This window comes from Sorex fumeus, unplaced genomic scaffold, assembly GCF_029834395.1.
Source record: "Sorex fumeus unplaced genomic scaffold, SorFum_2.1 ptg000098l, whole genome shotgun sequence".
NCBI classification, from domain to species: Eukaryota; Metazoa; Chordata; class Mammalia; order Eulipotyphla; family Soricidae; genus Sorex; species Sorex fumeus.
In genome coordinates, this window is record NW_026606155.1 from 76,144,359 (window position 1) to 76,157,481 (window position 13,123).

A 13,123-nucleotide genomic window follows, 5' to 3' on the forward strand; every position below is an offset into this window, starting at 1 on the left:
GGCGGTGACTCGGGGTCTCGTTAGGATGGGGAGGAAAGGGCCAGTTCCACCACCATCCATGAGGCCCCACGTTTCTTGTCAAGCCGGGCCCAATCCTGAATGTCCAATGGTTTGAAGAATCATTCAGGATGGGAGCTGTTTCCAGAAAGTGGATAAAGGACCAAACATGATAACCTCTCAATATCTGCATTGCAAACCATAATGCCCAAAAGTAGAGAGAGATTATGGAGAATCATGTCTGCCATGGAGGCAGGGGAGGGTGAGAAAGGAGGGGTACACCGGGGATATTGGTGGTGGGGAATGTGCACTGGTGGACAGATGGGTGTTTGATCATTGTGTGATTGTAACCCAAACATGAAAGTTCGTAACTATCTCACGGTGATTCAATAAAATAAAAAAATTAAAAATAAAAAAAGAAAGTTTCCGTTCATTTCATCATCCCAGTTTTTGATGGGGTTGGATGTTTTCTTCTTGTGGAGTATAACCAGTGCTTTGTATACCCTTGATACCAACCCCTGATCTTATGGGTATTGGGTGAATATCCTTTCCCTCTCTGTAGATTGTCTTTGTATTCTGGTTACTGTATCTTTTGAGGTGCAGAAGCTTCTTAATTTAAGATAGTCCCATTTGTTCATCTCTGTTTCCACTTGGTTGGTCAGTAGAGTGTCATCTTTGAAGATACCGTTAGCCTCAATATCGTGGAGGGTTTTGCCAACATTGTTTTCAAGGTACCTTATTGATTTTGGCCTGATTTTGTAATCTTTAATCCATTTTGATCTGACTTTTGTGCACGGTGTTAGATCTAAGTCCATTATTTTGCATGTGGTTGTCAGTTATGCCAGCACCTTTTGTTGAAGAGGCTTTCCTTGCTCCACTTCACATTTCTTGCTCCCTTATCAAAGATTAGATGTTCATACATTGGGGGCTGTGTGTACGGATAATCCACCCTGTTCCATTGGTCTGTGGTCCTGCCTTTTTTCCAATACCATGCTGTTTTAATTATTACCGCTTCATAGTAGAGTTTGAGGTTGCAGAGGGTAATGCCTCCTCACGTCTTTTTACCAAGAATTGCTTTAGTTATTTGTGGGTGTTTGTTGTTCCATATGAATTTCAGGAGTGCTTGATGGATTTCTTTGACGAATTTCATGGGTGTCCTTATAGGGATCGCATTGAATATGTATAATGCTTTGGGGAGTGTTGCCCCTTTGACAATGTTAATTCTTCCTAACAATAAGCAGGGGATATGTTTCCAATTCCTCATATCCTCTTTTATTTCATAGAGGAGCGTTTTGTAGTTTTCACTGTAGAGTTCCTTTGCCTCTTTAGTTAGGTTGATTCCGAGGTATTTGATTTTCTGGGGCACAATTGTGAACGGGATTGTTTTTTTCATGTCACTTTCCTCTCTCTCTCTCTCTCTCTCATTATTTGCGTATAGGAAGGCCATGACTTTTTGGGCATTAGTGAACATAAAAACCATATGATCAGATCAATAGATGCAGAGAAAGCTTTAGACAAGATCCAACACCCGTTTATGATGAAAACTCTCACCAAAATGGGTTTTGAAGGAACTTTCCTCAAAATAGTCAAAGCCATCTACAAGAAACCCATGGCAAGCATTATCCTCATTGGAGAAAAACTAAGGGCCTTTCCTCTAAGATCAGGGCCAAGACAAGGATGCCCCCTATCACCACTTCTGTTCAATATAGTACTGGAAGTACTTGCAATGGCAATTAAGCAACAAAAAGACATTAAAGGCCTCCAGATAGGAAAGGAAGAAATCAAGCGCTCACTTTTCGCAGATGATATGATACTATATCTCGAGAATCCTAAATCCTCTACCAAGAAACTCCTAGAAACAATAGACTTGTGCAGTAAAGTCACAGGCCTGGCCCTTTTTGATGTCGGGGTAGCTCACAGCTTGCCATGGGTTCATCCAGTTCCTCGTTGGGACCCTGCTTTTTAGGATGCTAGGAACTAAGGCCAACTGAGGCTTAAGTCGAGGAAACAGATGCCCAGTAGGACTATTATTCAGAATCAATTAACTCCCAAATTACAAAAGCATAACATTAGCTGTCATCCTGTGTCTATACAAAAAGAACATTGCTCTAAAGTAAACTATGCAAAAGGACACAAGGGAAGAAGAAAAGCAATATTTCACTTACAAATACAAATTCAAAGATTTCTGAGGAATTTAACTTTACAGGTCACATGTTCTGCTTAGGGGAAATGAGAGATTTACAGGTAGAGAAAGCAGAGCACAGAGAAGTTAAAGATAACTACTGAAGAAATTGGATGGTTTGGGAACATTGTGATGGTATTACACTCAGTAAACCTAAGCTCCTTGTGGCAAAGGAGAAAGCACAATTCAATATTATCCTACAGTTTGCTTGAAGGATTGTTTTCCAGCCTTTGACTTTGAACCTGTGTTTGCTTGTTCTGGACATTCAAATGTGTATTTGGAAGGCAGCAGAAGGTTGGGTTTAATTTTCTAATCAATCCTGCCACTCTGTGTCTCTTAATCAGTGCATGTAGCTCATTGATGTTGAAGATTATTGTTATGTGGTTCTTGTGCCATCTTTCTGCAGGACTTTGGTGTATATGTGGGGTTTGTCCCATCTTGAAGTAGCCTGTTTAGTTCCTCTTGTAGCAATGCTTTTGAGTCTATGAAGTTCCCAAGTTGCTGTTTATCTATGATGTTGTGTATTGTTCCTTCAAATTTGAATGAAAATTTGGCTGGGTAAAGTATTCTTGGTGAGGCATTCATTTCACTGGGCTTTTTCACCATATTCCACTGTCCTCAAGCCAGGAGGGTTTTGTCTGATAAGTCTGCTATAAATCTTAAGGATTCTCTTTTCTAAGTAATTTCCTTTTTTGATCTTGCTGCATTCAGTATTTTATCTTTGTCTCTGGTTTTCATAATTCTGATTAGGATGTGTCTTGGAGTATTTTTATTTGGATTTCTTCTAGCTGGTACCTTTTGGACCTCCTGAATCTGGGTGCATATTCTCTTCAGCTCTGGCAACTTCTCAGCAATGATGGCTTTAACAGCTGCTTCTTCATCAGGGTTTACTTCCTGCTTCTCTGGGACCCCAATGATTCTTATGTTATTCTTTTTTACTTCATTCCAATGTTCTCTTGTCATCTGTTGGTTTATTTTGAGGGGCTTTTCCGTCTTCTGCTGTTGTCTGGAGATTCTCTGCACCTCATCTTGGAGGTCACTGATTCTGTCCTCAGCACCTGGAATTACATTGCAGAGATAATCATTGTTTTACAGAAATTTTTTACAGTTTTACAGAAATTATATGCTCCCTCACACTCTCCTCAAGCTACCATCTGTTCTCGGATAGTATTTCTTTGTCATTGCTCTTCCACTTAAGAATTATAACACACACATGAAGCCCACCATAACCATGCCACCGGACTCCACGCCAGGCTTTTACACTCGGGCTGCCCAGAGGGGGGCTGGTTAGAGCCCTCCCCACACCATGGAACCCAACCCCGACAGCTGAAAACCTCAAGAACCCAACCACCCCCACAATCAAGGCCGCTCCCCATAGGCTCAGGCCAAGCCTCACATAGGAGTGAACGTATTCCTGGATCACGCGGCCACATTCACACTGCAGAAAACTTTATAAGACACTCCCTACCCATTTTCCATAAGTATCACACCACATTTGATGGGGTTTAAATAGTAGGCAACAAATCATTAAGGGAAATATACGTATATATGCTTATATACATATTTTCAGATTTTTATATAAAAGATGACATCACTCAATCTTTAACAACATGTTAGTGATATCCTAAAGAATGTCTTAATGTTCCTGATAAAATAGAACAATCTTCACACTGTTTCTTCTAAGGATACTTTTTGTAGCATTTTCAGCGGTTTTTCACAATAAACAATACAAAATATATTATTTCAGTTGTGCATTGGGACAGGAATTGGGCCTTGTGATGGAAATACCCCAAACTTGTTGGTAGGAAGGTGTAATGGTGGTAGGATAGGTGTCTGAATATTAAATGTAATCAAATATTGTGAACTACCTTATAAAATTAAAAATTAAAAATAATAATTATAACACATAATGGAAAACCATCATACAAGCCAAAGGTAAACAGAATCTAGCTGGGACAACCATACTTACATCAGACCAAACAGTATTCAACATAAAAAAAGTAATTAAAGATAAGAATTGACATAGCTTATTGGTTGAGGGAACAGTAGATCAAGAAGTACTAACTGCAACTAACATATATGCACCAAATATAGGATCAGCAAAGTTTACCAGGTTTTTAATCACAAATCTGAAGAGACGTTTGTATGGAAACACAATAGTAGTGGGAGACTTCAACACTCCACTGTCACCACCAGACAGATTAACTATACAAAATGTCAATAAAGGCATAGTAGCACTAAATGAAGAGCTAGAAGAACTGGGTCTAAAGAATGTGTACCCCAAAATTGTTGCTGTGCCTTTGGCCACAACCCAAAAACTTGGGGCAAAGTTTACCAAGAAAGTAAACGACCAAAAGTTCGGTGTGTGGGAGACACACCCACAAACCACCTCCAGCTCAGCTATATAATTGGAGTCATGGTCTCTCTGGTTCCTGATCGAACTGCTTAATGGCCATGATCCCAGAGACTCAAAAACGAAATTTGGAACCCAAAGGCTTTTGGCAGAAATGTGTCCTGTTCCTGCAATAGGTTACTGGCTCTGGGCCACTCCAGATGGAAATAGGTTTCATGGCTTGGCCTGTTCCCCCTGGTGGCCCAGTGACCGCCATTCTTCAGAGGCCACTGGACAGTCAGGTTTGGGCCTACAGTGACAAGACACGCAGGGCTTCACCAGAAGGGGATGGAACCGCCCTTTCCTCCCCATCCCAATGAGACCCCCAAGTCGCCACCTACAAATGGCCTCTCTGGCTCCTGATGAAGCTGATTAATGGCCATGATCCCAGAGACTCAGAAACAAATCTCAAAACCCAGCAGCTTTCAGCAGAAATGCATCCGGACTGCATACAAGGTGGCTGCTGCCTCAGAGATTATTGGAAAGCCAGGTATGAACCAGCAGTGATGGGGCAACTGCAGTCTCATGGGAAGGGGGACAATACCAGATCATCTTTCACGCCCTACCGAGGTCACGAGTTGCCCCCCACGAGTGGCCCTGCAGCACAGCCATAGCCCCAGAGGCAAAAGGAGTTAGTACAGAGCCCAGCAGCTTGCAGCAGAAAAGTGAATGGACCATGCATTAAACTACAGCGCCATGCCTCCCCAGGAGGGAAAGGGTGTTGCTCCCTTCCACCTTCCCCCCCTCCCCCCAGCAGCAAGGTGGCTGCCGCCTCCGAGCTTATAGGAAAACCAGGTATGAGCCAGCAGTGACGCGGCAACTGACGTCTCATGGGAAGGAGGGTGGTACCAACTCGTCCTTCACATCCTACAGAGGTCACGAGTTGCCCCCCATGAGTGGCTCTCCGGTACAGCCATAACACCAGACATACAGAAACCAATCTTGTAATTATGTGGCTCTTTGCAGAAATCCAAAATCATTATATGATTCTCATAACCAGCTATAGAAAACAAAGTATTTCACAATGCCTTTTAGCAGTTCTAATTGTTGGGGAGGGGGGGAATTCTAAACAATAATGGTGCATCTTTTGTCAAAATAATGAATGTAATCAATGTAGAGAAGAGTTAAGTAGAAATCATCTGCCTCACAGGCATTGGGAGGGGGTATATTGGGGTTCTTGGTGGTGAAAAATGAGTACTGGTGAAGGGAAAGGTGTTTGATCATTGTATGTCTGAGACTTAAACCTGAAAGCTTTGTAAATTCCCACAGTAATTCAATAAATAAATATAAGAAGGAAAAAAGTAAATGAAGCAATAGCACAGAGGGTAGGGCGTTCGCCTTACAAGCGGCCAACATGGCCGACCCGAGTTCGATTCCTCCGCCCCTCTCGGAGAGCCCAGCAAGCTACCGAGAGTATTCAATATGCCAGACACAGTAACAACAAAGTCTCCAATGGAGACGTTACTGGGCCCGCTCGAACAAATCGACGATCAACGGGAGGGAAAAAAAAATGAAAAAAAAGGTGGAGTTCATGCCCAATTCAATCAGCTGATCAGTGGCTGAATAAATAGCAGTACACCTACATAAAAAAATGTGTAAAGGACCTTACATCTATAAAAGATGAATACATAGTCTTTTCTATTACACACAGGACATTCTCCAGAATAAATAACCTATTAGGCTGTAAGACAAACCAAAATAAATTCCAAACATAAATATCATTCCAAGTATCTTATAAGACCACAATGTCACAGAGATAGAAAATAATCATAAGAAAAAGATGTGGAGAAACTCTAACAACCAGACACTGAAAAACACGCTGTTAAGTAACAACTGGATAAAAGAGGAAGTCAAGGAAAAGATATAAAAAGAATTCCTTGAGAGGCTTGAGTGATATCACAGAGGGTAGGGCATTTGCCGTCCACTCAGCCGACCTGGGTTCAAGTCCCAGCATCCCATATGGTCGCTCAAACATCTCCAGTACTAATTCCTCAGTGCCTGAGCCAGGAGTAACTCCAGAGCATCGCCAGATGTAACCCAAAAAGCAAAATAAATAAATAAATTCCTTGAGACTAAACATAATGAAGAAACCAGTTACCAAAACATATAGGAAGAAAACCTTGATGAAGAAGAAACTGTGAAAGGCATCATTGCTACAACGTTTCCAGAGCTGAAGAAAACAGGTGGCCCAAAGGGTACGAGCTAGAAGAAATCCGAATAAAAATACCCCAAGACACATCCTGATCAAAATGACCAAAACCTTAGATAGAGACAAAATTCTGAAAGCAGCAAGATTGAAGTAAGAAATCTCCTACAAAGGAGCATCCTTAAAATTTACAGCTGATTTGTTTGATGAAACCCTCATGGCCCAAAAACAGTGGTGCGATATAGTGAAAAAAAACTCAATGAAATAAATGCCTCACCAAAAATACTTTACCCAGAGAGACTCTCATTCATAACAGAAGGAATAACACACAGTTTCACAAACAACAGCTCAGGAACTTCATAGACTCAAAACCATGGTTACAAGAACAACTAAAGGGGCTACTTTAAGGCAATACAGACCCCTCAAATACACCAAATTTCAACAGAAAAATGGGACAAAACCCCATAATAATAATCTCTCTCAATGTCAATGGGCTAAACTCACCAACTAAAAGACACAGAGTGGCAAAGGATTAGAAAATTGAAGCCAACATTCTGCTGCCTGCAAGAAACACATCTTAATAGTCAAAGAAAGCACAGTCTCAGAGTCAAAGGCTGGAAAAGAATCCTACAGGAAAACAGCTCCCATAAAAAAGCTGGGGTAGCCATCCTAATATCAGACCACATCGATTTCAGAGTGAAGAAGGTCATAAGAGACAGTGAAGGCCATTTCTTATTGATCAAAGGATCTGTACAACAGAAAGGAATTACAATACTAAATGTATATGCACCTAATGAGGGACCAGCAAATCACTTAAAACAACTACTCATATATTTGGAGAAAGACATCAATAGCAACACAATACTAGTGGGAGACTTCAACGTCACTTTATCACCTCTTGATAGATCAACCAGACTCAAGCTTAGCAAGGACACACTTCATCTGAGGGAAACGATGGAAGAAAGGAACTTAGTTGATATATATAGGACAATTCATCCTCAAAAAGCTGGACACACATTCTTCTCAAGCGTACATGGAACATTCTCCAAGATAGACCACATGCTGAGCCACAAAACATCGATTTGCTCAAGCGGGCCCAGTAACGTCTCCATTGGAGAATTATTGTTACTGTGTCTGGCATATCGAATACTCTCGGTAGCTTGCCGGGCTCTCCGAGAGGGGCGGAGGAATCAAACTCGGGTCGGCCATGTTGGCTGCGTGCAAGGCAAACGCCCTACCCGCTGTGCTATCGCTCCAGCCACAAAACATACCTCCATAAAATTAAAAGATAGAGATTGTATCAACAATCTTCTCAGACCATAATGCGCTGAAATTAGAAGTAAATCACACACAAAAACAGAAAACTAAACCAAACACCTGGAAATTAAACAGTGTGCTATTGAACAATGAGTGGCTTAGACAGGAAATCAAAGAGGAAATCAAAAGATTCCTAGAAACGAATGAAAATGAGGACATGAGTTACCAAAACTTATGGGACACAGCAAAAGATGTGCTAAGAGGAAAGTTTATAGGTCTACAAGCATTCCTCAGGAAGGAGGAGGAGCCCACATAAATAACCTAGCCTCACAGCTTAAGAGCTTGTAGAAGGACCAAAAAAAGGAGAACAACCCAAACAGGAGGAAGGAAATAATAAAACTCAGAGCAGAGATTAACGAGATGAAAACCCAAAAAACAATCCGAAAGATTAATGAAACCAAGAGCTGGTTCTATGAGAAAATTAACAAGATCAATAAGCCTTTAGCAAAACTAACAAAGAAAGGGAGAGAGAAAACCCTAATAAACCGAATCAGAAATGAAAAGGAGGTCATTACAACAGAAACTACAGAAATTCAAAGGATACTCAGGGAGTACTTTGAAAAGCTTTATGCCATGGAACATGAAAAGCTCGAGGAAATGGATAAATTCCTAGACTCCTACAGACTCCCAAGTCTGAACCAAGAAGACCTGGAATACCTGAACAGACCTATCACCATCAAGGAAATTGAAATGGTAATGAAAAGTCTCTCCAAGCACAAAAGTCCTGGCCCGAATGGATTCACTAGTGAATTCTTACAAACCTTTAAAGAGGACATACTCCCAATCCTCTTCAAGCTTTTCCCCAAAATTGAAATATCAAAAACACGTCCGAACAGTTTCTAAGAAGCAAATATTACCCTGATACCAAAAGCAGAGATACCACAAAGAAAAAGAATTACAGGCCAATATCCCTGATGAACACAGATGCAAAGATCCTCAACAAACTACTAGCAAAAAGAATCCAACTACTCATCAAAAAGATCATGCACCATAACCAAGTGGGATACATCCCAGGGATGCAAGGATGGTTTAATACTCAAAAATCAATCAACATAATCCATCATATCAACAAAATAAAAGATAAAAAGCATGTGATCATATCAATAGATGCAGAGAAAGCATTTGACAAGATCCAGCACCCCATTATGATGAAAACCCTAGCCTAAATGGGTATAGAGGGGACTTTCCTCAACATCGCTAAAGCCATCTACCACAAGCCTACAGCAAGCATAATCCTCAAAGAGGAAAGACTGAGAGCCTTCCCTCTATTATCAGGGACGAGACAAGGATGCCTACACTCTCCACTGCTGTTCAATATAGTACTGGAAGTACTTGCAATAGCGATTAGGCAAGAAAAAGATATTAAGGCCATTCAGGTAGGAAAGGAAGAAGTCAAGCTCTCACTATTCACAGATGATATGATACTATACTTAGAGAATCCTATAACCTCCACCAAGAAACTCCTAGAAACAAAAGACTTGTATAGTAAAGTTGCAGGCTATAAAATCAATACCCAAATGTTCATGGCCTTCCTATATGCAAACAGTGAGAGAGAAGAAAGTGACATGAAAAAAACAATCCCACTCACAATTGTACCCCAGAAAATCAAGTACCTAGGAATCAGCTTAACTAAGGATGTAAAGGACCTGTACAAAGAAAATTACAAAACGCTATTTCAGGAAATCATAGAGGATAAGAGGAAATGGAAAGATATCCCCTGCTCACGGGTCGGGAGACTTAACATTGTCAAAATGGCAATACTTCCCAAAGTATTGTACAAATTCAAAGCAATCCCTATAAAGATACCCATGACAATCTTCAAGGAAATGGAGCAAACACTCCTGAAATTTATATGGAACAATAAGCCCCCATGAATGCGAAAGCAATTCTTGGGAAAAAGAAAATGGGAGGAATCAACCTCCGTAACTTCAAGCTCTACGACAAATCAGCATGGTACTGGAACAAAGGCAGAACCTCAGACCAATTCAACAGGGTTGAATACGCTGACAACTCCCCTCAATCATATGATCATCTAATCTTTGATAAAAGTGCAAGAAATGTGAAGTGGAATAAGGAAAGCCTCTTTAACAAATTGTGCTAGCAAAACTGGACGGCTACATTCAAAAAAAATGGGCTTATAACTCTGCCTAACACCACGTACAAAAGTAAGATCAAAATGGATTAAAGACCTTAACATCAGAACAGAAACCAGAAGGTACATTGAAGACAGTTGGCAAAACCCTCCATGACATTGAAGCTAATGGTATCTTCAAAGATGTCACACCACTGGCCGAGCAAGTGAAAACAGAGATAGATAAATGGGACTTTATTAAACTAAGAAGCTTCTGCACCTCAAAAGAAACAGTGACCAGGGGCTGGAGCGATAGCACAGCGGGTAGGGCGTTTGCCTTGTATGCAGCCAACATGGCCGACACAGGTTCGATTCCCAGCATCCCATATGGTCCCCCGAGCACCGCCAGGAGTGATTCCTGAGTGCATGAGCCAGGAGTAATCCCTGAATATTGCCAGGTGTGACCCAAAAAGTAAAAAAAAAAGAAAAAAAAAGAAGCAGTGACCAAAATACAAAGATAGTCTACAGAATGGGAAAGGATACACATCTGACAAGGGGTTGATATCAAGGATATACAAAGTACTGGTTGAACTCCACAAGAAGAAAACATCCAACCCCATCAAAAAAGGGGCAATGACATGAACAGAAACTTTCTCAAAGAAGAAATCCAAATGGCAAAAAAGCACATGAGAAAATGCTCTACATCATTAATCATCAGGGAGATGCAGATCAAAACCACAATGAGATACCATCTCACACCTCAGAGACTGGCCCACAACCAAAAGAACAAAAGCAACCAATGCTGGCACGGATGTGGCGAGAAAGGGACCCTTAACTTCTGGTGGGAATGCCGACTGGTTCAGCCCTTTTGGAAAACAGTATGGACGATTCTCAAAAAATTAGAAATTGAGCTCCCATTTGACCCAGCAATACCACTCCTGGGAATATATCCCAGAGAGCTAAAAATGTATAGTCGAAGTGACATCTGCACTTGTTTGTTCATTGCAGCACTCTTTACAATAGCCAGAATCTGGAAAAAACCTGAGTGCCTGAGAAGAGATGACTGGTTAAAGAAACTTTGGTACATCTACACAACGGAGTACTATGTAGCTGTTAGAAAAGATGAAGTCATGAAATTTACATACAAGTGGTACTACATGGAAAGTATCATGCTAAGTGAAAATGAGTCAGAAAGAGAGGGACACATATAAAAAGATTGCATTCATCTGGGGCATATAAAATAACAAAATAGAAGATTAATACCCAAGAATAGGAGATAATACCCAAAATAGGATATTAATACCCAAGAATAGCCGAGATCAGTACCAGGAGGATTACTCCATAGCTTAGAGGCCGTCCAGGCATTCTAGTTGAAGGGCAGCTCAGGTAGAGAAGGGAGCACCAAATAAAGGGTGTTTGGAGGATCCTCCCAGGAGGGGAGATGCATGTTGTAAGTAGACTATGGACTGAACATGATTGCCACTCAATGCCTCTCTTGCAGACCACAACACCCAAAAGGAGAGAGAGAGCAGGGTGGAATGCCCTGCCACAGAGGCAGGGTGGGATGGGGGGGTGGGTGTGGGAGGGATACTGGGTTCCATGGTGGTGGAAAATGGGCACTGGTGGAGGGATGGGTATTTGATCACTGTATAATTTTAACCCAAGCACAAAAATTTGTAAATCTACAACTGTACCCCAAGGTGTTTCACTAATAAAAAAAATAAAAAGGAAAAAAAGAAAAATATTCATTCAAAAATTCATCTGCACACCTCTATTCATTGCAGCACTCAGTATAATAGCTAAGTTTTGGAATCAACCTAGAACTTCACAACAGATCAGTGGATTATGAAGATATGGTATACATACACAACGGAATACTACACAACTGTAAGGAATGATGAAAGCATGCAATCTGCTGCAATATGGATAGAACTGGAAGATATCATGTTAACTGCAGTAAGCCAGAAGAAGGACAAATATAGGATATCACTTATTTTTGGTATTTAGAGCAGTTGGATGAAAAAATGCAATGGCTTAAATGAAATGCCTAGATCACCCTCGGACCCATAATTTAGAGAGGAAAGGGAAAGAAATAGACTGAAGAGAAAAAGAAAAAGAGATATATTAAAAGCAACAGGGCTATGGAGCAAGGGGATCCAGGTACATTGGGGGTGTTTAGGAACGATAGAGCTAACTATCCAAATCACAGAATCAAAAACATTGCAATTACGAGACACAAAGTTCAACAACCAAACTTAAAAGGTAACTATTAAGATGCCAGGCTGAAGCCGGTATCTGTATGTGTATGTTTGTGTGTGTGTGTGTGTGTGTGTATTTGTGTGTGTATGTGTTGAGGGCAGGCTGGGTTGGTGTAGGACAGGGAATCTAGGAACACTGCTAGAGGGAAGCTGACATTCATAGCAGGATTGGTAATGGAACATTGTATGTCAAACCCAACAATGAATAATTTTGTAAGTCATGGTGCTTTAATAAAATAAATTCAGAAAAGTGAAAAACATAGAACTAACTTTGCAAAGGCAAAAGAAAATTATAACATATGAAAGTCACTCTGTCTTTATTTTAAACCTATCTCCAGTGTAAATGATCTAAGTGTCACTAAAGTTATATTGAACACGACTTAAAACTGTATAGAGTTTTAACAGACTAGGATGGGCTATTGAATCTAGTCTTCATGGCAGAAAATATGTGGAAGAGCAAAGAAATATTCCAAAATATCCAATACAAATGAGAGCTGTTACTTCCATGTTTGGATACTTGAGAAAATATAATAAAGATAAATATTTATAAATATTTCTTCATATACAAGTAATGAGAGTATCTTGCCTGAATGGCAAAGCCTGACAAGTTACCCGTGTCATATTTGATATGCCAAACACAATAACAAGTCTCACAATGGAGATGTTACTGGGCCCGCTCAAGCAAATCGATGAACAACAGTAGGACAGTGAGAGTGAGAGTGACAGTGACAGTGACACGTAATGAATTGCTCCACTGAAA